This window comes from Mobula birostris, chromosome 13 (assembly GCF_030028105.1).
Source record: "Mobula birostris isolate sMobBir1 chromosome 13, sMobBir1.hap1, whole genome shotgun sequence".
Classification (NCBI taxonomy): Eukaryota; Metazoa; Chordata; class Chondrichthyes; order Myliobatiformes; family Myliobatidae; genus Mobula; species Mobula birostris.
This window is the reverse complement of record NC_092382.1, coordinates 44,025,035-44,049,656: the sequence shown is the minus strand read 5'-3', so window position 1 is coordinate 44,049,656 and position 24,622 is coordinate 44,025,035. Positions and strand designations below refer to the sequence as shown.

General features: G+C 45.8%; 1 pseudogene; it reads left to right on the top strand.

Annotated features, from left to right (window-relative positions):
- LOC140207916 (uncharacterized) overlaps positions 1–24,238 on the top strand; it is a 55,001-nt pseudogene extending 30,763 nt beyond the window's left edge.
- The last annotated feature ends 384 nt before the right edge of the window (positions 24,239–24,622 follow it).

The following is a 24,622-nucleotide window of genomic DNA, read 5'->3' as shown; positions in this document are numbered from 1 at the left end:
AGTACATTAGCAGTGCTGGGCCGCTATGAAATATCCCTACTGGAAAGGATAGAAGAGAAACCGAGAGGACACCCTTTATGGTGCTGTGCAAATGTCATGCATATACAGAAAAAAACTGAGAGCGGCGATAAACCTGGTTCTGATATTGGTCTCTATTGTGGACTGACAGTGAGAATGGTATCATTGTTGAGAATAGAGGGGAGGGAACAGAGAGCACCTGAGAGACATTTAGTCATGCCCTATCTATATAAATCTGCCAATGACTTTTGCACGGTAATGTATATTTGGTGTAAATAGGCAATTTCATGCCTGGGTGTGGAATGGACGCCATTAACGTCAACGGTGATAAAGTGCAGAACCACAGGACATGAACAAAATGTTAAACCCATTTACCAACACGTTCTCTGCTCTACAATGATAAATGCAGTACTGTGCAAAAATCTTAGGCGCTCTACCTACGTAAGTGTGCCAATTACTTTTGCACTGTAATGTATTTTTGGGGTAAATAGGCAATTTCATGCTTAGGTTTGGAATGGACGCCACTAGCGTCAACGGTGATAAGGTGCAGAACACACGGAAAATGAACGAAGTGTTAAATGAATACATCACATCTACATTTACAAACGCGAGAGAATCTACAGATGCTGGAAATCGAAAGCAACACACAAACATGTTGGAGGAATCCAGTAGGCCAGGCAGCATCTGTGTAAATGAGTAAATCTACAGTCACTCTTCAGATGGGCATAGTTTGTGAGCTCACTGCAGGGATCTGTGCAATCTGACAGAATGTCGTCATTAGAGTGGAAGAGATGTTGGAATTTTACATGAGTGTCCTCCGATCCTGACTATCCTTATCAAAGGATATTATTTAGATTATGAAGACACGCAGCCCTCTTTTATTGTCATTTAGTAATGCATGCATTAAGAAATGATACAATGATATGGGAAACGATCAGAGATTGCTGTAGTAAATAGTCTATCGCTATATATTGATGCAGAGATACGCCAGATAACTACTGGTGGATGAGCTTTTCAACAGTGATCAGTCAGCGAATGGATGGGATTCAGATGGACAGGATCTACTTGTAGAGACAAGTACTGTCGCCGTCAGGGTGTCAGTTGACAGAATGGATAAAGAAGTGACAGGTGAAATACAGCGTATGGAATTGTGTCGTGAAAGGAATGATTAATGCGCAGGGAAAAGTTTCTAACTGGGCAGAACATTGTGAAATCCGAGCTGCATACGGATTCACAGGTCTTGCTTTGCATTTCCTGAAGGCTAACTCGCAGGTTAATTCGGTGCTAGCGAAGGCAAATGTAATGCTGGCATTCATTTCCCGACTCAAACCCGATGCCATGAAGGTGCGTAGGCCAAGAAAAATGTTCACAGGTTCTTAATTGGTTAGGGGACTAACGGTTTTAGGGAAAGAGAAGGAAGTTGGTGTTGAGGAACAGATCAACCGCGATGGAAAGTTGGAGGAGATCGATGGAACGAAGGACACAAGTCTGCTCCGATATCCTGTGGTTTCATGGTCATGTTCCTTGTCATTTGACTGTCTGAATTAACCGCCAGAAATTCGCCAAACGCCTCGGTAAAGTGCCCATTGATGGTTCTACCGCGTTGCGTTCACTGAAATTCTTTGTTACATCCTCATGAACATCCCAGGAAATGACATCTTCCTAACAATGTCATGCAAGTCATCTTTAGACTTTCTGCAGGAGATAATTGGATCTTGTTGAGGCAAACCCTGTGAAGGTAAACTCATCAGGAAGTTGATACCAACTTACGAGAGACAAGTGAATGTTGAGGTTAGGGTATCTGTGGATGTGGACGTTGTCTGCTGATCCCGTGTTAAAGGACGTGCCGATGTAGAATTCAATTAGTTAAATCTCTTTGCCGTGCTGCCTACTCAATCCGAGCATAGACCAGGTCCGACCTGATCTCAGGAGTCTCGAGGAGCAACAGCTTTGCCGTTCACTTGATCAAAGGAAATTTACATTAGGGTATGGGATTCATTATGGAAAATGCTGTGGTTGTGACAAGAGCACGGATATAAAAGGTAGAAAGGGTTTAATAATTGGTAGGAGGTAAAGGTCGGGAGATTTGTTCACCGAAGGTTCTGTTGCCGTGCCCTGTCACTCTCGGATTGTAAAGCAGTTCTATTCCACCCGCGGCCATGTTCTCCAATGACCGCGAGTTCTGTAGTGTCAAGAGTGAAAACACTGCGACCGCCTCTGAGAAGAACTTAGACATTATGTTTATGAATTAATTGAATAATTGAGACGAACGGATTATTTCGCTGCGCTGATGAACTGTTGTCTGAACTTGGACTGAGTTACCCGATAAATAAACGTGTTTGTGCAGCAACTTAATAACATCAGCATGTCTCCGGTGTGTTGAAACATGTATTCAGAATCGTTCTAATTATTTTGATCCAGTCCGGCAATAATGTAGTAAAGGAATTCGGCAACACTCACCGACCACAGGGTGATGAAGCTTCCGGAGATGGTGAGAAGTAAGATCACAGACCTCCTCCTGCTCTCCATCTCCGGGTCACTGCGGTTCTCCGCCTTGCTCTGACCCCTCAGCCCCTTACGGACGCGACTGGTCACTAAAATGTGTCTGACTGTCAGAGCGTTGAATAGTAGTATTAACACGAACGGGAGTAATGGCGTGAGGACGGTAGAAAGCCAGTCATATTCCAGGAATCGCCGGCGCCTCACAGGTGCCGGTGCCGAGAGAAACGTTCCGGTTCGGGGCGCTGCACGGAGAGCAGGGTTCGGAAAGGAGGCCGGGAACGGTTTGGAAATCAGTGTAAATCTCTGTCCATCAGGATTCTGACTGATATGCAAGGCCGAGAAAGCCTCGGGAACTTTCTCAGCGACAGTGATTCCCGCGATCCGGTCACATCTGTTCACACTGTCCGGTACCGCTCAGCCCCGCTGTCTTCGACTTTGTCCACGGACAGTTTCCAAAGCTCGTTGCAGATTTACTTCCCCCGTTCGCAGGCATCGATGTCCTCCTCGGCTTCCGCCCACACGGGCCCGGCTCGGCTCGCTTATTTTAAATTCCGCAACTACTCTTCGCCGCGGCTCCTTCACACTCTGTCAGGAGATCGGATCAGAAAGTTCCCGTGTTGGTTTTATTTAATATTCTTCCTGACCTGCTCCGAATTACTGCGGCGTTACTCTAAATGTTTCGGTGCCGACGGTCCCGGAGCGGAGTGTCGCCTGTAACTTACCCCGTCTGACCTGTATCGGACCCGGCTGTGTCGGCTCTGAACTCCCGTTTCACTACATCGATATCAGGGCGTGGAAACAAACCCCGGGAAACAAAAACCCACAGACACCCTTATTTAATTTTTCCAAACTCCCGAAATTCTCGGGATCTAATATACAGTTGGTGTCATTTTCAGGATATAAATGTACATTTTGTGTCAATAACAGACTGGGGAATGTTGACTTGGTCCCTCAGCCAAATTGTTGACACAGTTTGGGAACAACTGGGCTCCAAGCACCGGTCTCTACAATACCTACTGGGACATCTTGCAGGCCCAAGAAGGGTCTTGTTATTCCAGTGGCCACACATTTTAATTCCACCTTCCATTCCCATTCTGATATGATTCCCACAGCCTCCTCTACTGTCAAGATGAAGCCACACTCAGGTTGCAGGAACAACACCTTATATTCCGTCTGGGTAGCCTCCAACCTGATGGCATGAACATTGACTTCTCTAACTTCCGTTCATGCCCCTCCTCCCTTTCAGACCCCATCCCTTATTTATTTATTTAATATATTTTTATTCCCCCTTTTCTCTCTCTCTCTCTCTCTTTTTTCTCCCTCTGCCTCTCTCACCATAACTCCTTGCCTGCTCTCCACCCTCCGGGGTCCCCTCCCCGCTTCTCTCTCCCCAGGCTTCCCGTCCCACGATCTTCTCCCTTCCCCAGTCTGGTATCTCTTTTGCCAATCAACTTTCCCACTCTTAGCCTCGTCCCTCCCCCTCCTGTCTTCGCCTATCATTTCAGATCCCCCCCTCCCCCTTCCCACTTTCAAATCTCTACTATCTCTTCTTTCAGTTAGTCCTGACGAAGGGTCTCGGCCCGAAACGTCGACTGTACCTCTTCCTATTGATGCTGCCTGGCCTGCTGCTTTCCACTAGCATTTTTTGTGTGTGTTTCTTGTTCCTCCAACTTGTTTTGAGCTGTGACAGTATTTTTTTTATCAGAACTAACCATGGAGACTAAAATTATCTGAGTTGAAATGTTGTCCTACACCCACTGACGTGCTTTATAAACTTTTAACAGTGCAGAAAAGTCAAAGGATTTGTGTATGGGAACCACAAACACTACAGCCCGTTAGTTCCGCTGTATCTGTCAGTTCACCAGCGCTTGAATGCCGCCGATCCTTGAATGTGGAGGCGGAGATGCTGGAGAAGACAGCGCCCCACTCGCTACAAGGAGAGCCCGATCACGTGTCCATATCCGTGATCTGATTGGATACATTGCCATGACGTTGCTAGCAGTGTGACATCATTCACTGGCTCTCAGTTTGGAAGGGATTCAGTCGGCCATCGCAGATACACCAGCAGCTTCGCACTGGGAAGCGGCCGTTCACCTGCTCCGTGTGTGCGAAGAGACTCATTCAGTTAACCCACCTTGTGATGCTCTAGTGAGTTCACTATAAATAGAGGCCACATTTCTGTCCGGAGTGAGCAAAGGGTTTTACTCAATCATCCCAGCTGCTGCAACATCAGCAACTTCACATCAGGGAGGAAGTTCAAATCAGCTCTGTGTTAAATATTTAACCATCACGGTGACTGAAGGCAGCTGCAGGTTCATGAGGGATTGTTACTGTCAGATTCTGCAGTTATTGCGGCTGCTCATCGCACCCAGGACTGAACCCTAGTCACTGAGCATTGGAAAAGTCTGTTCTGCTGATGTTAGCCTTAAACTAGACTAGTGTTTAATATTCTGGATCTGTGAAAGATAAATCAGTTCTGTATTCACTCCCCTGTCTCAGGTACTTGCTGTCTCTACCACACTCACGATGTACACTAGAGAGGCCACTCGGCCCCTCTGGTCCCTGCCTATGTTTATGTCTCATATTAGTTTATCAAAATCTATCCCTGCCATTCCCCCCTCACTCTCCCTGTAATGACAGGTTGCAACTGGTCACCACTCCGTGGGTTAGGAGATTTCCCTTGAATTTCATGGAATCATAGAAATCTACAGCACATTACAGACCCTTTAGCCCACAGCGTTGTGCCGACCATGTAACTTACTCTAGAAACTGTCTAGAATTATCCTACCACATAGCCCTTTATTTTCCTAATCTCCATGTACCTATCTAAGAGTCTCTTAAAAGACCCTATTGTATCCGTCTCTACCACCGTCGCTGGCAGTGCATTCCACACACACACACACACACACACACACACACTTTGTTTAAAAAACTTAGCTCTGACATCTCCTCTGTGCCTACTTCCAAGCAGCTTAAACCTATTCCCCCTCGTGTTTGCCGTTTCAGTCCTGGGAAAAGCCTCTGGCTATCCACACGATCAAAGCCTCTCATCCTCTTATACACATGCATGAATTTCTTGCATGATTTTCTCCAGGCTGAATAACACGATGAGCTCACTGTGGTTTTGACGTTCTTCAGGACTCTGGACTAAGGTGGTTAAGCTCCTTCTTCCCTGCTCTTTTCAACGTTTTGTGTCATTTTCACTAATTTCAAACGACTGTGCCTCAGACAGCTGGGTTGTTGCAATGCGCTGCTAAAGTCTGACAGCAGACTAGAGAGTGAATCTTCGATGGAGCAGAGTCAGAAACCAAAGAATTGCCAGTCTGAATCAGAGCTTTGGGGCTCCGGAAAGAGATGCGGCCAGGAGTTTACAAGGAGGGGGAAGAAGAGGAATCAGACCGGCAGGATGTGCCTACAAATGAAAGATCAAAAGCATTTGGGAACTGGTTGATCAAAAAATGGTTAATTTCTTTAAAATACTGGTGAAAATCAACAGATCAGGCAGCCAATGTGGAGAGGAACAAATAAACAACGTTTAGGCCGAGCCCCTTCAGCATGCATTGGCTGTGTACTCCTCTGCTTAGTTGCTGCCTGAACTGCAGAGTTCCTCCAGCATTTTATGTGTATGTGTCCACATCTCCAGCAACAGCAGAATCTCTTGTGTTTTATATCTGCATTTGTAAGAACGTTTTACTTTGGCATTAAACACGCGGAACGTTTGCTGATATTGTATTGTTTTATTAGAGCTGCTTTCTGCGTTAAAAGAGGTGCTGAGTTTTCTACACAAAAAAAGACTGAGTTATGTACTTGAACCGCGCGGAAACTTTCAATGGCACCGTGATTAACTTGAAAGCTCTGCGTTACAATTATCGCTGTCGCTGAAGCACCGATCGAATGCGCAGGCGTCAGGGTTGCGGATGTCCCGAATATCACGCATGCGCAGTACACAAAAGGCCTCGGATATCGCTGCCGGTGAGTGTTTCTCCGTGAGACCGTTTTCACTACCGACTGAGGGGCAATTGCTGTGACTCCGGAAACTGTGCCCCGCGATCCCGGGATAGTCCTGTTCTCTTCTCTCTCTCTCTCAGCCCCACGATCCCTGCACGGAACCCGGGGAGCTTAGGCTGATGAGGGAATGGGAGCCGATGGATCTCTCAGACAGAGCTGAGCTCCAGCCATCAAAGGGTTAGGAACTCGGAGAAAGGGAACAAAATCTTTTACATCGCCAGTTCTGATAATCTCCTTTATTTTACCTCCAATCACAAACAAGAGACATTCTGCAGATGCTGGAAATCCAAGCAACACACACAAAATGCCGGAATTCTGCATTAGTACACTTTTCCACAGATGCTGCCTGGCCTGCTGAGTTCCTCCAGCATTTTGTGTGTGTTGCTTGTTCTACCTCCTCTTGTTCCGGACCTTTCTACCCGTGAGGACATGTTTTGACCCATTCACTCTGTGAAGATAATGATATCAAACACCATTGCCCTGGGCAACAAATAGCTTTCACATCACAAATGTGCCAGACTCGAATGAGACAGACTACTGCGCTTCCCTTCATATTCACTGGCATTACTGTACCATCAATGAGTTCACCACAGTCAGTCATTTGGCGGAGGCTTCAGGGGAAATATTTATGTACAATACAGAAACTGCTGTTACCTGTGTGTATTGTGACGATGCAAAAGTTGCTGGAGAATTTACAAGTGGGAAGAAGTGGAGTGATATTTTGAAATCTGACTTTTTAAAGCATCATTTAGCAAGCAAACCACATATGGACAATGTGCGAAAGCTCTGGTGAGAAAATCCTTCATTACCCAGTACAGGCCTGCTACATAGGTTGTGTGAGAGTGCAGATGAACTCAATCATACCCAGAGGAGATCAAAGTTCTTATCGACAGTGATTTGCTAGCTGTTAAAATGAATACCTCTCGAAATAAAATTTACTGTGCATATGTTGTCACTGGGTGAAAAATGCACATTACAAGATTTATGTGCAGACTGGTCATTACAAATTAGAGGGGACATTGGTGGGAAGGCAGTGAGACCTCCAGTGTCCTTGATGCCCTCACCTACAAGATGTGCATCCAGCTGTGGCTTGTAACCCTGTACTCAAGGAGTTGAACTTGAAACGGTGAATTCCGGATCATCCAGGATTTGGAGGGGGTGATAGATATGACATGAAGAGAGGTGAGTTACACACAAGGTGCAGGACACAGGTTTTCTGTGAGTCAGGAAGGGGAATGAGGTTAAATAGCCATCACAGAGTAAACACAAAATACTCTGCAGATGCTGGGGTCAAAGCAACACTCGCAAAACGCTGGAGGAACTCAGCAGGCCGGGTAGCATCTGTGGAAATGATAAGTCGACTTTTCGGGCCGGAACCCTTCGTCAGGACTTTAGAGGGAAGGGGCAGAGGCCCTATAAAGAAGGTGGGGGGAGGGTGGGAAGGAGAAGGCTGGTAGGTTCCAGGTGAAAAACCAGTAAGGGGAAAGATAAAGGGGTGGGGTGGGGGGGGCGTTGCAGGGAGGTGATAGGCAGGCAAGGTGAAGAAGGAATAGGGGAAAACACAATGGGTAGTAGAAGGAGGCGGAACCATGAGAGAGGTGATAGGCAGCTGGGGGAGGGGGCAGAGTGATATAGGGATAGAGGAAGGGAGGGAGAGGGAATTACCGGAAGTTGGAGAATTCTATGTTCATACCAAGGGGCTGGAGACTACCTAGACGGTTATGAGGTGCTGCTTCTCCAACCTGAGTTTAGCCTCATCATGGCAGTAGAGGAGGCCATGTATGGACATATCTGAATGGGAATGGGAAGCAGAGTTGAGGTGGTTCTTTTACTACCCATAGTGTTTTCCCCTATTCCTTCTTCACCTTTCCTGCCTATCACCTCCCTGCTTCCCCCCCCCCAACCCTTTTATCTTACCCCTTACTGGTTTTTCACCTGGAACCTACCAGCCTTCAACTTCCCACCCTCCCCCCTCCTTCTTTATAGGGTCTCTGCCCCTTTAGAAACTGTTGCGGGGAGATTATCTGGCAGAGGAAAGTCAAAGGGGTGATAGGGGATTCGTTCGTTAGGGGAACAGAACAAGAGGGGACTAATATACTAGTGGTAAGGCTTGCTAGTGCTGGTGTGGGGGGTGGTTGATGTGGTTAAAATAAGTTGTAGGGGGAATGGGAGCCAGAATGACAGAGCAGATAGTGGATAGTGAATTGAATTGAATTGACTTTATCACATACATCCTTCATATATATGAGTAGAAATCTTTATGTTACGTCTCTGTCTAAATGTGCAATGTGTAATATATTATAAATAGTTTGTACATAGGACAGTCAATATAACACAGAAATGCAATTGTATCAGCATGAATTAATCAGTCTGATGGCCTGGTAGAAGATGATGCCCCAGAGCCTGTTTGTCCTTTTGCTGTGGTACTGTTTCCTGGATGGTAGCAGCAGGAACAGTTTGTGGTTGTGGTGATTTGGTTCCCCAATATCCTTTGGGCCTTTTCTACACACCTGTCACTGCACATGTCCTGAATAGTGGGAAGTTCACATCTACAGACACGCTGGGCTGTCTGCACCACTCTCTGCAGGTTCCTGCGATTGAGGGAAGTACAGTTCCCAGACCAGGCTGTGATGCAGTCAGTCAGGATGTTCTCAGTTGTATCCCAGTAGATAGTTCTTAGGATTTGGGGCTCCATCCCAAATGTCTTCAACCATCTGAAGTGAAAGAGGAGCTGTTGTGCTCTTTTCACAACACAGCCGGTATGTAGAGACTATGTGAGAACCTTAGTGATGTTTATGCCGAGGAACTTAAAGCTGTTCACCCTCTCAACCCCAAATCCCTTGATGCCAATAGGGGTTAGCCTGTCTCCATTCCTCCCGTCGTCCACAATCAGCTACTTTGTTTTTGTGACAATGAGGGACAGTTTGTTTTCTTGACACCAGTCAGATGTTGTACAGGCCTCAGATAGAGTCAGCAATCGAATGTTTGAGCATGGTGTGATGAATGAGCTGAGCTGTGTATATCACAATGCAAGAAACGTTGTAGGAAAGCCAAATGAGCTCAGGACAGGGAATTATGATATTGTAGCAATTATTGGGACTTGTTTGCACGCAATAGTCTGAGCGATTTAGAGGAACAAATTTGTAGAGAGATCGCAGACCATGCCAAGAAACAAAGGTTGATTCAGTAAGTGATGTTAACTTTCCATATATTGACTGGGACTCCCATACAGTAAAAGGACTAGATGGGGTAGAGTTTGTCAAATGTGCCCTTAATCAGTACGTAGAATTCCTAACGTAGAAGTGTCCAATAAGCTGTGAGGAAACGATCCAGGGCTGGCGACAGAAATTAGTGATCATAATGCCATGAAATTCAAAGTAAATATGGAAAAGAGAGGTTTGGACCACGGGTTGAGATTCTAAATTGGAGAGAGGTCAATTTTGATGGTATCTGAAAGGATCTGACAAGTGTGGTTTGGGACAGGCTGTTTTCTGGCAAAGGAGTACTTGGTAAGTGGGATGCCTTCACAAGTGAAATTTTGAATGTGTAGAGTTTGTTTGTGCCTGCTAAAATAAAAGTTGAAAGGTAACTGGTGCAGGGTACCTTGGTTTTCAAGGGATATTGAGGGCCGGGATATTTTGTTCCTCTAAATGCCTCAGACCGTTCGGAGCTACTAAGACTCATTAATGACTACAATATCATAACTCCACGCCCTGAGCTCATCCGACTTTTTTTTTAGTCACCTTCTGTTGGTTTCTAAAAGCTTCCCAATAGTTTTTGCTCATTATTTTGCCTTCTCTTTGGCTTTTATGTTGGCTTTGGCTTCTCATTTCAGCCATGGTTGTGTCCTCCTGCCTTTCCAATGCTTCCACTTCTTTGGGATGTATCGATCACTCACCTCCCCAATTGCTTCCAGAAACTCCAGCCTTTGCTGCTCCGTTGTCACTCCTACCTTTTCCCTTCCAAACGAGTTTGGCCAGCTTCTCTGTCATAGAAACATGGAGAAGTTCAGTATGGAAACAGGCCATTTGGCCCATCTAGTCAATGCCAAAAAAACATTTAAGTTGTCTAATGCATCTACCTGCACCGGGACCATCGCCCTCCATACCCCTACCATCCAGGCTCCCATCCAAACACCTTTGAAATAGTGAAAGCGAGCTCATATTCACCACTTGTGCTGACATCTCATTCCACACTTTCACGACCATTTCAGTAAAGAGTTTTTCCACTAGATCCATTAAATTTTCACCTTCCGCACTTACCCTTGACCTCTGGTTGTCATCCCACCCAACCCTTGTGGAAAAAACTGCTTGCATTTACCTTATCTGTACCCTCATAATTCTGTATACTTCCGGAAAATCCTCAAAGCAATGTTTAATTTCCTTGTTTATGTTTAGAACCTTTTTTAGATGTATAAGATGATGAGGGGCATTGATCATGTGGATAGTCAGAGGTTTTTTCCCAGGGCTGAAATGGCTAACATGAGGGGGCATAGTTTTAAGGTGTTTGGAAATAGATACCGAGGGGATGTCAGGGGTAAGTTTTTTTACACAGAGAGTGGTGGGTGCGTGGAGTGCGCTGCGGGCTAATTTGCATTTGATTGTTTCAGTTACTGTGGGGCAGTTCAGTGTGAACAGGGAATAATACCAATGGAGAGAGTCAAACTGAACCAGGACACAGATTGGAGATGGCAGAAATGCCCCATTCTTATAGAGACAGGAATAGCATCAGAGAATTTGATGGTCATTCCAGATACCAGCACTGTGCCCAGTTAGAAGATGATTTCTGTCTCCAACTTGGGTTGAACCTCACAGTAACAGTGTGATTCCAGATTGCACCTTGATGATTCAAGTGATCTCATCTGAAGTGTTGTCCTAAACCCATTGATGGATTTTGTAAATCTTTTTACAGGTTAAAAATGACAAGGAACTTGTCTACGGGAATCTCAAACACAACACACCAGTTTTTCTGTCTCTGTCCAGATATTTAAGAAGTGGAGCAAGGGATTCACTCGATCATCCTTCCTGCTCAGCCTGTGGGGAGGGATTCACTCGCTCATCTGACCGACTGGCACACCCGTCATTTTACACAGGAGAGATCCCATTCATCTGCTCAGACACTGGGAATGGATTCAGTCCCTCATTTCAACTGAAGGTACATCAGCAAGTTCACACTGGGACAAGGACATTCACCTGTTCTGTGTGTGAGAAGGAATTCAGTCGGTCTTCCCACCTGTGGACACACCAGTCAGTTCACACTGGGCAGAGGCTGGTCATCTGCTGAATTTGTGGGGAAGGATTCACTCGGTCATCTGACCTTATGACTCACCAGCGAGTTCACACCGAGGAGCGGCCATTCACCTGCACAGTCTGTGGGAATAGATACACTTGGTTATCTGAACTGAAGGTACATCAGAGAGCTCACACTGGAGAGAGGCCGTTCACCTGCTCAGACTGCGGGAAGGGATTCACTCAGTCATCCACCCTAGTGGCACACCAGCGAGTTCATACTGGGGAGAGGCCGTTCACCTGCTCAGTTTGTGGGAAGGGATTCACTTGGTCATCTAAGCTGAAGGTACATCGGTGAGTTCACACTGGGGAGAGGCCATTCACCTGCTCGGACTGTGGGAAGGGATTCACTGAGTCATTTCATCTACTGAGACACCAGTCAGTTCACACCGGAGAGTGGCCATTCACCTGCTCTGAATGTGGGAAGGGATTCACTTGCTCATCTAAACTGAAGGTACATCAGGGAGTTCACACTGGGGAGAGTCCGTTCACCTGCTCATTCTGTGGGAAGGGATTCACTTTATCATCTCAGCTACTGAGACACCAGTCAGCCCACATAGGGAAATGGCCGTTTACCTGCTCAGTCTGTGGGAAAGGATTCATTTTCTCATCTCAACTGAAGGTACATCAGCGAGTTCACACTGGGGAGAGGCCATTCACCTGTTCAGACTGTGGGAAAGGATTCTTTCAGTCATCCCACCTTCAAGAACACTAGTTCGTTCACACTGGGGAGCGGTCGTTCATCTGCTCAGTATGTGGGAAGGGATTCCCTCGGTTATCTCAACTACAGAGACACCAGCGAGTTCACACAGGGGAGAGGCCATTCACCTGCTCTGTGTGTGGGAAGGGATTCACTTGGTCATCTCAACTACATAAACACCAGCGAGTTCACAATAGGTAGAGGCCGATCACCTGCTCAATCTCTGGGGAGAGATTCTTTCAGCCAAATCAATCAAATGTGCATCATTGAGTTCACACTGGGGAGAGGCTGTTCACCTGCTGTGAATGTGGGAAGCGATTCACTCAGCCATCTAAGCTTATGTAACTCTCGCTTCAGCTAGCAGCTTAATATAAGGGGTGATAGCCTCCCAGCCCAGGTAAGTTATGAAATCTCGTTTGGGTGGATGCTGGGTGATGTGTCCCCCGTTACAAATCAGTACCCCAAAATAACAAACGGTACACAATATGTGATTAAACGATTGCTCTTTATAATACTTACTTTGACTATAGGGTTAGTAAAGTAAACAAAAAAAAAAGATAAAGGGCCCACTCTCACCATTCGTGCCTTCTCATCTCTCCCCAGCAAAAGACCAAGAAATCTCTCTTCCAGACTCACAAGAAAGAACATTTTTGTCATTGGATAGCCCTGCACTCCAAAACCCTGTTATCTCTAGTCATTACCTAAACATGGCTGCTTCAGAGAAACCATTACCTCAGCAGTGAAACATTGCTGAGAGGCCGTTATATTAGCAGTGAAACTTACAGCGTATTCAGCATATTACACTTGTGACACACTACTGGGTTCATACTGGGGAGAAAGTTTCAATAAGCTGCTTGCTGGATATTTGTCCATCACCATTGCTGAATACAATTTCGAGAATGACTATCGGTGCTGAACTCTGCAATTATTGCTGCTGGTCACCACACCCAGTTCTGCACCCTGGTCACTGGGCATGGGAAGAGTTTCTTCTGCTGCATATTCACCTTTAATGGGACTGGAGTTTAAAATTCTGGATCTGAGACAAATAAGTCATTTCTATTTTAAACTCTGTCTCTGGTACTTAGTGAATTTATAACACACCTAGTTTACAGCAGAGAATCAGCTCAGGCTGGCTGGACCCTGCCAGTGATTCAGTTCCACGGCAGTCCTTTTAAATCCTGCCCTGTTGTTCATCTCTTGCTCTCCCACTGGTGATTGGTTCCAAACAGTCACCACTCTGTGGATGAAGAGGTTTTCTTGCATTCTCTGCAGTCTGAAGAAGTTGAGCTGACTGCAGTTCTGTCTGAGATGTTCTTCGTCCCTCTAATCTCTGGGCTGAGGAAGAATGACATTGGTTATTAACCTCCTTAATGATGACTCATTTCCACATTATGGGTCATTTTCTCTGCTTCAGAAGGGTTGTTAGAAAACACCACTGTCCTCTAAAGACTGAAAGCAGAATGGGAAACTATTAGTTGGATGTTCAATGAAGCAGGGTCAGAAACCAGAGGCAGGTCTGCACAGGGCAGAGTTTGGGGCTCTGGACGATGGTCGGGGTAAGAACCTATAATGAGGAGAAGGGAATCAGCAACAGGGCGTAGCAACGAATGACAGAGTAACAACATTTGGAAGCTGATTGACAGAGAAAATCTTTCGGTTGTCTGACTGATGACACAAACAATATCTGTGGTGAGGTGCTCCTCTGGTGTAGAGGGACATATGTGTGTTGGGAATGGTTATATCTAGTGAGTGAATTGTTCCTGCTTGCTTATCCTATAATATTATATCCGGATGATTTTATGGATGGTCCTATCTGAAATAATGTATTTATTATCATATGATTTGTAAGATTTTGACTCTAAAACTGGATCAGGCTTGAATTTATGGTACCTTTATGAAGTGATGGAGGACATTCATGAGTTTGTATTTTAAAGCAAAATTTTAGTGAATGATATTTGCCACTTTATTGTACCTCTGTAAGTAATCAGATTGAGTTAAACTTCTGCAGGATCCTGGCATGTGTGGGATTGTGTCTGCTTTCTCTTGGCATTTTCTGCACTTATTGCCTTGTTTGTTTGTATTTCATGTATTTTCGATTTTTTTTTCTTTCTTTTTATTAACCACCTTGTCCTGTATTTCTGCAAGGAACCCCTCTGTTTCTGGGAAGAGTTCTCCAACTCTCAGTCTGGTGCTCGATGCTTCCTTGTCACCATCTGGTCTGCTCAGATCGTTGGGATGTCTCCCATGGAGGGTCATACTCGTTCCACTGGTTAATGTTTTCTTCCATAGTGATGATTCATTTTTCTGAGTTGTCCTCTCATTTAAGTTTTCTGGTCTGTATTTCTTATCACGATGGCATACACACACCTGGAGTGCTGAATTCTGTTCATTTTTGATGAAAATATATACTTAGAAGTTTTATCTGACTGTTGTGTGATTTTTTTTTTCCATGTGTGTTATTTCTCTTCTCCCTTCTGTCCAAGGTAGTGTTAATCTAAGTGGGTTTGAATATAAATAGTCTTTTCTAAAGTTCTTATTTATCTTTGTAAATTTTAATGATTGAAATGGGACCAAGATATTTTCATTAAAAAAGTCAATGTCGGTATTGATGAAAGTGTTTATTGCCTTTGTTGTATTTGTTAACTATTGAGCTCTGTTTGGCAGGGTTTTTGTTCAGGTCTATAAAGAGTAAAAGAAAGGGAAGAGTTGATATTGTATCACTGGAAGATGATGCTGGAGAGTCAGTAATAGAGCAAAGAAATAGCGGCCGAGCGTAATGAGTATTTTGTGTCAGTCTTCACTGTGTAAAACACGAGCAGTATAAGACAATAAGACATAGGAGCAGAATCAGGCCATTCAGCCCCATCAAGTCTGCTCCGCCGTTCTATCACGGCTGATCCCGGTTCTCACTCAGCCCCATGCACCTGCCTCCTCGGCATATCCTGTAATGCCCTGACTGATCAGCAAACTATTAGCTTCTGCCTTAAATGTACCCACAGACTTGGCCCCCACTGCCATCTGTGTCAGAGAATTCCACAGAATCACTGCTCTCTGACTGAATAAAATCCTCCTTAACTATTCTAATAGGTCACTCCTCAGTTTTGAGGCTGTTCTCTCTGTTATGGCTACCCCCACCATACAAAAAGTCCTTTCCTCATCCACCCTATCCAGACCTTTCCACATTCGGTGGGTTTCAGTGAGATTTACCCCCCATCATCTGCATTTATTAAACATGTGTCAGTGCAGGAGTACAGGCCCAAGGCTGGCAAATGCTCCTCATATCTTAACCCCTTCATTCCCGGAATCATCTTCTTCAGTATCCTCTGGACTCTCTCCAATAACAACACACCTTTTCTGAGATATGGGTCCAAAATATTCTAAGTGCAGCCTAAGTTGTGCCTTATAAATTATCAGCATTATCTCCTTGCTTATATTTTCTACTTCACTTTAAATGCCAGCATTGCATTTGCCTTCTTTACCACAGACTCAACCTGTAAATTAACCTTCTGGGAGTCTTGCCCCAAGGACTCATATTTCCTTCTGTACTTCTGTTGTTTGAACCTTCTCCCCAATCAGATAATAATTCACTATTAACAACAGGAATTCTGCAGATGCTGGAAATTCAAGCAATACACATAAAAGTTGCTAGTGAATGCAGCAGACCAGGCAGCATCTCTAGGAAGAGGTGCAGTCGACATTTCAGGCTGAGACCACTATTATAATGGTTTATATTATTGTCTAGTTTGCTCTCTTCAAATAGCTTTTTTTCATTGCCTGTTTTGGATTTTAAAAGCTACCCAATTATCTAACTTCCTACTCACTTTTGCTACCTTATATGCACTTTCCTTCACTTTTATACAGTCCTTAACTTCCCTTTGTCAGTCACGGTAGCCTAGCCCCGCTGTTTGAGAGCTACTTCATCGAGACATATCTATCCTGTACATTATGAACTACTCTCAGAAACGTCAGCCATTCCTGCTCTGACGTCATCCCCACCAGTACCCTTCTGCAATCCACCTGGAGAATCACCTCTCTCATGCCTCTGTAATTCCCTTTGTTCCATTGCGATACTATGCATGTGACCTATGCTCTTCCCTCACAAATTGCAGTAGGAATTCAATCATATTATGATCACTGCCTTCTCATGATTCCTTTACATTAACCACATCTTACACAACATGCAATCTAAGATAGCAGTTCCCCGAGTAGGCTCAAACATCAGCTGCTCTAAAAAGCCATTTTGTAAGCATTCAATGCATACTCTCCTTGCGATCTCACACTAGTCTGACTTTCCCAATTCTCCTGCAGACTGAAGTCACACACTATAATTGTGTCATTAAATTTATTACATAAATGCCAAACATTCGGGAGTATCTGGGGCAGAAGTGAGGAGACATGCTTTTACCAAGGAGAGAAGGTGTTTTGGAAGCTAAAAGGCCTGAATGTAGATAAGATTCCTCGACCAGAAGGTGAACACCCCAGGATTCAGAAAGAGGTAGCTGAAGAGATTATGAAGGCATTAGAGTCATAGAACACCACAACACAGGAAAATGCCATTCGGCCAATCTAGTCTGTGCCAAAGCATTAATCTGCTGAGTTCCAACAATTTCCACCTGGACCATAGCCCTCCATATCCTTCTCATCCATGCACCAAAGCAAACTTCTCTTAAAGGTTAAAATCGTCCCTGCCACTTGCTCTGGCAGCTCGTTGCACACTCTCCCCGCCTCTGAACAGATAATTTCCCCCTTAGTTTTCTCTTAAAGTAATGAGTAATTATCTATCACCAATCACTAGATTTTGGAACGGTTCTGGTGGACTGGAAAGTACAAACGTCACTCCACTCTTTAAGACAGGGAGGCAGAAGAAAGAAAGTTATAGGACAGTTAGTCTGACCTCAGTGGTCAGGAAGATGATGGAGTGTATGAAGGGTGAGTTTTCTGGGTACTGTAGTTGGGGACGCCTGATGAAGTTGGCCAAAGTCAGCAGGACTCCTTTAGAGGAAATTATGTCTGACAAATCTCTTGGAATACTTTGAGGAAATAACAGGCAGGATAGATAAAGCAGAGGCAGTGGATGTTGTTGGCTTGGATTTCAGATGATCTTTAACAAGGTACACCATGCAGGGCATATTGAGAAAGTAAAGAGGCCTGGGATTCAAGGGGACATTGCTCTGTGGATCCAGAACTGGGTTGCCCACAGAAGGCAAAGAGTGGTTGTAGACGGGTCATATTCTGCATGGAGGTTGGTCACCAGTGGCCTCAGAGGATGGTGAGTGGGTGGAATGGGCTGCCGGCAATGGTGGTGGAGGTGGATACGATAGGGTCTTTTAAGAGACTTTTGGATAGGTACATGGAGCTTACAGAGATAGAGGGCTATGGGTAACCCTAGGTAATTTTAAGGTAAGGACATGTTTGGCACAGCTTTGTGGGCTGAAGGGTCTGAATTGTGTTGTAGATTTTTATGTTTCTATGAACATACATTTTGTGTCAGTAACAGATTTGGAAATGTTGGATTTGGTCTCTCAGCCAAATCGTTGACACAGCTTGGGAACAACTGGGTTCAAAGCACCGGTCCCTACAACACCGACTGGGACATCCTGCAGGCCCGGGAAGCGTCTGGTTATTCCTTGTATTTGAACACACAGAGAGCAGAAAGGCCACTCGGCCCCTCCACACCGTCCTGTCATTCAATAAGACCCCGGGCACCCAAACACCTCTCCCATCCCCACTTTGCCCGGACCATTGGCCCCGCTTGCAGGACAACAGTCTGCCGGTGTTTGCCCCCCAGTGTGGTGAATCGCCACCACCGTGGGCTCAGACATTTCCACAGATGAGCCCCTCCTGTCCCCACCGGGACTAACATCCTGTCCGCCCCCTCTCTCACCGTCTTCATCCTCTCCCTCCCCGGGGAACCGGCATCAAACCGACGGGCCGAGCGGTCTCCTCCTACCTCTCAGCGATACATCAGACTCCGGCCGCAGGAGACGCTTCACAAACGCCCCAACTTCCCTCGGAGGGAAATGGAAATAAATCAGAAAGCGGACATTTACTTTGGGATTTGAAGCTGGAGACGGGGTAACGCCCTCTCGGCTGGTCCGCCTCCACTATTGGGTGTAACCAGTGATTGACATCGCTTCGCACCAATGGGAATAGCGCAGCTCTGTAATCAATTCAATTCCTCTGTTGACTGTTCGGGGGTGGTGGGCACTTGGGTTCGTCCACCACCACACTCGTGTAACGTGATTAATGTATTGCTTGTGCAAACAGTCAATAGATGCAATTATCACCTTTGCCCAGTAACTCATTCTATTGCACATGTTAAACACAGAAAAAATAATACACAAAGACATGGCCAAGGTAAAGGCAAACAAATGAGGTAACAGCAAATGTCACTTTTGCCCAGTAACAAGCCTCATTCCATTTAGTTGTAGCTGTCGTCCCTTACATCGGTGAGGAGACTATGGCTGCAGAAAATGTTTCTGGACAAATGCGCACCAAGTACACCTTTTTTTCTTCGCTTGTTTTCTGTGTGTCTTGAGCATGTCCAGTAGGAGGAGATTCACCCAAATATCCATTCTAATGTGGACGGAGGTATTTTGAAAATCACCTGGTGTGGACGTCTATTGTTTTTATGCCAAACCGACGTTTTCAAAATTATCCAGTCTAGTGTGGACGTAGCCTAAGACTTTTTACAAGCCAAACATGGTCCCAGTTAGGCTAATGAACTTGGTTGTTCTAGAAAACATTGATAACAAGTTGGCTCATCTGCAGCCAAAGCAAGAACAACAGCTGAAGGAATTAATTCTCAAGTTTAAAGATTTATTTCCCGGTGTTCCCAAGCAAACGACGGTCGCAGTACATGACGTAGATATTGGTCAAGCCAAACCGATTAAACAACACCCATATCACATGAACGTAGAAAAGTGTAAATTGGCTGAGCAACAAATTGAATATATGCTGAAAAATGGTATTTTTAGGCCTTCAAAATCAGATTGGAGCTCACCGTGTGTTATAGTGCCCAAACCTGATGGTAGTGTTAGATTTTGCACTGATTATAGGAAGGTAAATGCAGTAACAAAAACGGATGCCTATTCTATCCCTAGGGTGGATGATTGCATCGATAAAGTTGGAAAAGCTGAAGTTCTTATAAAGGTTGATCTGTTGAAAGGGTATTGGTATGTTCCATTGACAGACAGAGGTAGAGAAATTTCTGCATTTGTGACAGCTTCTGGGTTGTATGAATACAATGTTTTGCCATTTGGAATGAAAAATGCTCCAGGAACATTCCAGAGAATGATTGATTCTGTAATTCGAGGGTTAGAACACGCAATTGCCTATATTGGTGACTTAGTCACAGGGAGTGACATTTGGGAAGAGCATATCTCTGCAGTAGAAAAGCTGTTTGACAGGCTTTCCCAGGCCAACCTTACAGTTAACTTAGCTGAGAGTGAATTTGGCCATGCCACTGTGACCTATCTTGGCTATGTAGTAGGTCGAGGCAAGTTGGCTCCTGTTCAGGCAATTTCTGAAGTTCCTATTCCAACTAGTAAGAAGCCTCTTAGAAGATTTCTGGGAATGGTTGGATATTATCATAAGTTCTGTAAGAACTTTGCAGATATCGCTCTTCCGCTGACTAATCTCCTGAAGAAGGGTGAAAAGTTTGTTTGGACCGAGCCTTGTCAGGAGGCATTTGATTGATTGAAAGTTATTGTTTGAGATTAGGTCAATCAATGTAGTGTCATCAGCAAATGTAATTAGCAGATTGGAGCTGTGGGTGATGACACAAGTCATGGGTGCACAGAGAGTAAAGGAGAGGGCCAAGGAGACAACCCTGTGGGGTTTGTGTGCTGAGGGTCAGAGAGACAGAGGTGAGGGAGTTCACCTGCCGGCGATCTGACAGGAAGTCCAGGATCCAGCTACACAAGGGCAGGGTGAAGGCCGGGGTCTCTGAACTTCTTGTCGATACTTCACGCCTTCATATGGCTACTGCTCTGCCCATGACTGCAAGGAACTGCAGAGAACTTTGGAGAGCAGAGAACATCAGAGAAACAAGCCTCTCCACCATGGACTCTTCCTACACTTCCCCTGCGTCGGAAAAGCAGGCCATGTACTCAAAGATCCTCACAACCCGGACATTCTTGCTGCAAACCCGCTCCCCCATCGGGGAAGAGATTCAAATGCCTTAAAGCGCGTACCACCAGGCTCAAGGACGGCTTCCTGTCTGCGGTTATAAGCCAAATGAATGGTCTCCAGTCCAGTAAAATGGACTCGACCTCACAATGTAACTCGACGTGACCCTGCACCATATGTCTATCTGCACTGCACTTTCTCTGCAGCCATAATGCTTTGTTACAGTTATTGTTTTGTCATATATCAGCTCAATGTACTGTCGTAATGTATCAATCTGTGTGGAAGGTAGGTCAGGCAAGATTTTCACTGTACGTGATGATAATAAACAAATTCCCTATTTTAATCATGTGGAAATATTAGACAGACTGAGCTGCTTTGGAGCCACAGAAGGAAACTTAACTGTTGTCATTTCTGAAGAATGCAAATAAATGGAAAAGGCTTCAATCTCTCATTACGATCTGCGGTAACTGGGATCAGGTGACCGGTGTGGGTCTCCCATACCAATTATCAGAATCAGGTTTGATAGCACCGGCAAATGTCATGAAATTCGTTGTCTCTGCGGCAGCAATAGAACCGAATTTATAGCAATAGATTTTAATAATTGTGATTTGAAATAAGAATATATATATATATATTAAATAGTTAAATTATGTAAGTAGTACAACATTAAAAAGAAAATGAAATAAACTATTTTAATTGTGTGGAAGTATTTGACTGACTGAGTTGTTGCTTTGGAAATTCTGGAGTGAAACTTAACTAAACTGCACACATTTCTGAGAAGCTCAGATAAATAGAAAAGGCTAAATTCTCACATAAATAGGTCATACACCCAGAAACATTGGCTGCACTTCAGCAGGTAAAAACAGTGGAATGAAACATGCTGAAAATATTGCGGATAAAAACATATTGTCCACCCACAACGAGAGGACGTGGCAGATCTGGATCTCACTGCCTTGTCTGAATGGGCAGAAGATGAAGCTACACGGACACGGAGAGCAGTGAGCGGCAGATGCTGCAGATCTGCGGGGAAAATGTGAACAGGAAACGGGATCAGGTGACGGGTGGAGGGTCTCCCACCTGAACCGGTGACTCTGCACCTCGCCCCTCACCCGCTGCCCGACCCATCCGCCGCATTTCCCACATTATTGCATAGTTACATATCCCTCCATATCTTCCCTGTCCCTTTCCCTCCACCTCCAGGTCACAGAGTTATGGGCTCGATTTCCATCCTGATCAAGCAAACTTTTCAGACACAAACTGGAAATGTGCAGGTTTCATTTAAATCAGTCTGTGTTTATAAACACTAATTTCTATTCACATTCCTCCGGCCTCGCTGGACAGGAACACTGAAACACCAAGTGAGAAACAGCAGGAGGTGGCCATTCAGCCCCTCTAACCATCAACAAGATGGCTGCTGCTCTCCCATCTCAGCCACATGTTTCTGCCTGATCCTCATTTCCTCGATCCCTTCAGTCTCCACACATCTGCCGGCCTCTGTTTTATGTGAGGACGATCACCGAATCTTCACCGCCCTCTGTGGTGGGGATTTACGGACATTCACCACCTTCGGAGTGGAGACATTTCCCCTCATCTCAGTCCCGGACAGTCCACCCCCTTTTTCAGAGACTGGGATCCCTGGTTCAACCGGTAATGATGTTGTGCATTTCAATGTGTTCACCCCTCGGTCCTCGATTCTCGAAATGAAAGGGTTATCACATTTGATCTTTCTTCATATGATGACCCCACCACTCCAGGGATCAGTCTGGCGAATCTTCATTGCACTCTCTATAACAAATACTCTCTAACCTCTTTGTTAATCCTCTATGGAATTAATTTCCATCTTCTGCAGCCGCGTGTTGCCCCAACCACTCACCTCCCACCCCTGTCACTATTTCCACCTTCCCACCTCCCCCTCACCTGGACCCACCTCTCACTCCCCAGCTCTTGCCCCATCCCCACCCCTCACCTCTTTTCTCTGACTATTTCCCGTCCACTCTCAGTCCAGAGGGAGGGTCTCGGCCCGAAATGTTGACGGTCCATTTCCCTCCACAGATGCTGCCCGACCCACTGAGTTCCTCCGGCAGTTTGTTCTTTGGTCTGTATAACCCGTGTTAGTGTGGGGAGCGGGATTTTACACCATATTCCCGGTGCAATCTCAACAAAACACAAATAATTCCCACTTTGCCCGGACCATCGGCCCCGCTTGCAGGGCAACAGTCTGCCGGTGTTTGCCCCCCAATGTGGTGAATCGCCACCACCGTGGGCTCAGACATTTCCACAGATGAGCCCCTCCTGTCCCCACCGGGACAAACATCCTGTCCGCCCCCTCTCTCACCGTCTTCATCCTTTCAATAAAATCCCCCTCTCCCTCCCCGGGGAACCGGCATCAAACCGACGGGCCGAGCGGTCTCCTCCTACCTCTCAGCGACACATCAGACTCCGGCCGCAGGAGACGCTTCACAAACGCCCCAACTTCCTTCGGAGGGAAATGGAAATAAATCAAAAAGCGGACATTTACTTTGGGATTTGTTCCGCTTTGACGGGCTGTTCACTCTGCAGCAGGAGACGAGGTAACGCCCTCTCGGCTGATCCGCCTCCACTATTGGGTGTAACCAGTGATTGACATCGCTTCACACCAATGGGAATAGCGCAGCTGTACAATCATTTCAATTCCTCTGTTGACTGTTCGGGGACGGGGCGGGGCTCGATTTCAGCCGTTAAACCGAAAAAGCTCGAGCACAGCAGCGCGTGTGTGACGTAAGGCACCGTGCTCGTGACAGCAGATGCAGATACGGGGAGACCATGGGTGACGTCAGGCGCGTGGGGAGGGGCTGTTGTGTGACGTCACGTGAGGGGGGCGCTTCAATTTTAAAACACCTTTTGTTGGGTCCGATCTGGAACAACAAAATTAAATTCGGGTTTCACCGGGACCGGATCCGGTGTTGTGAGATGTGTCCGGCTGTGCCGTGTTGTTGGTGGAGTGGGCAGCGGGGTGTTTGTCTCCGGGCTCTCCTCAGCCCCGGTTTTCACTTTGCGACCGAGCCCGGGCCGCGGATCAATTCCTTGTGGTTCTGCAGGGGGTTTGGGGCGAAGGGACAGTCTGTCTGTCTGTCTGTCTGTGTGGGTCGGGGTTATGAGTGGGTCCCGGGACAAATTAACTTGTCAACACCGGACCATCTGGTGAATTGGATCAGACAGCTTCGCTCGCCTGTCCTTTCAGGAAACAACAATTCTCTCTTCATATTAATGACTGTCTAAACTTGCTGTGAACAAGATTATGTGTTACAAGATTGTGAGTTACAGAGTCTAGGACAGCTGTCACCGTCATGGGCTGCGAGTGCAGACAGGGATTGGGATCACTGAGCTGTGCATCAGAGAAGGACACGGGTTTGTACAGCCTCCTGTGGGGTAGAAATGTCCACACGGTGAATTCGGATCTGCTGGCACATCGGGAGTCTGAAAGGGAAAGGGAATAGGGAAGGGGCTGAGCAGAGAGTTTTAACAGGGGTGGAGGGGTACAGGAGCTGTCTGATAGATCGTTTTAATTGTTTTTATAATCTGACAGATGGTGACTGAGGAAGAAGCTTGTTGACGGAGGACACCCGGAGGCCACCAGCTCAGACACGGAATCAGGAATTGAATTGAATTGACTTTATTTCTTACATCCATCAGGTGTAAAAATCTTTACATTACGTCTCCATCTAAATGTACAACGTGCAATCATAGTAATTTATAACAGTTTATAATAAATAAAACAGACAATGTAATATAGAGCACACTCAGGTCAGCGTGAGTTCATCAGTCTGACGGCCTGGTGGAAGAAGCTGTCCCGGAGCCTGTTGGTCCTGGCTTTTATGTTGTGGTACCGCTTCCCAGATGGTATCAGGAGAGTGACAGTGATGTGATTTCCTGTGTCACGGGTACAGACAGTCATCTCAAGTGAGGAGTTTGTGTGGAGATGCAGCTTCCCTGGAGG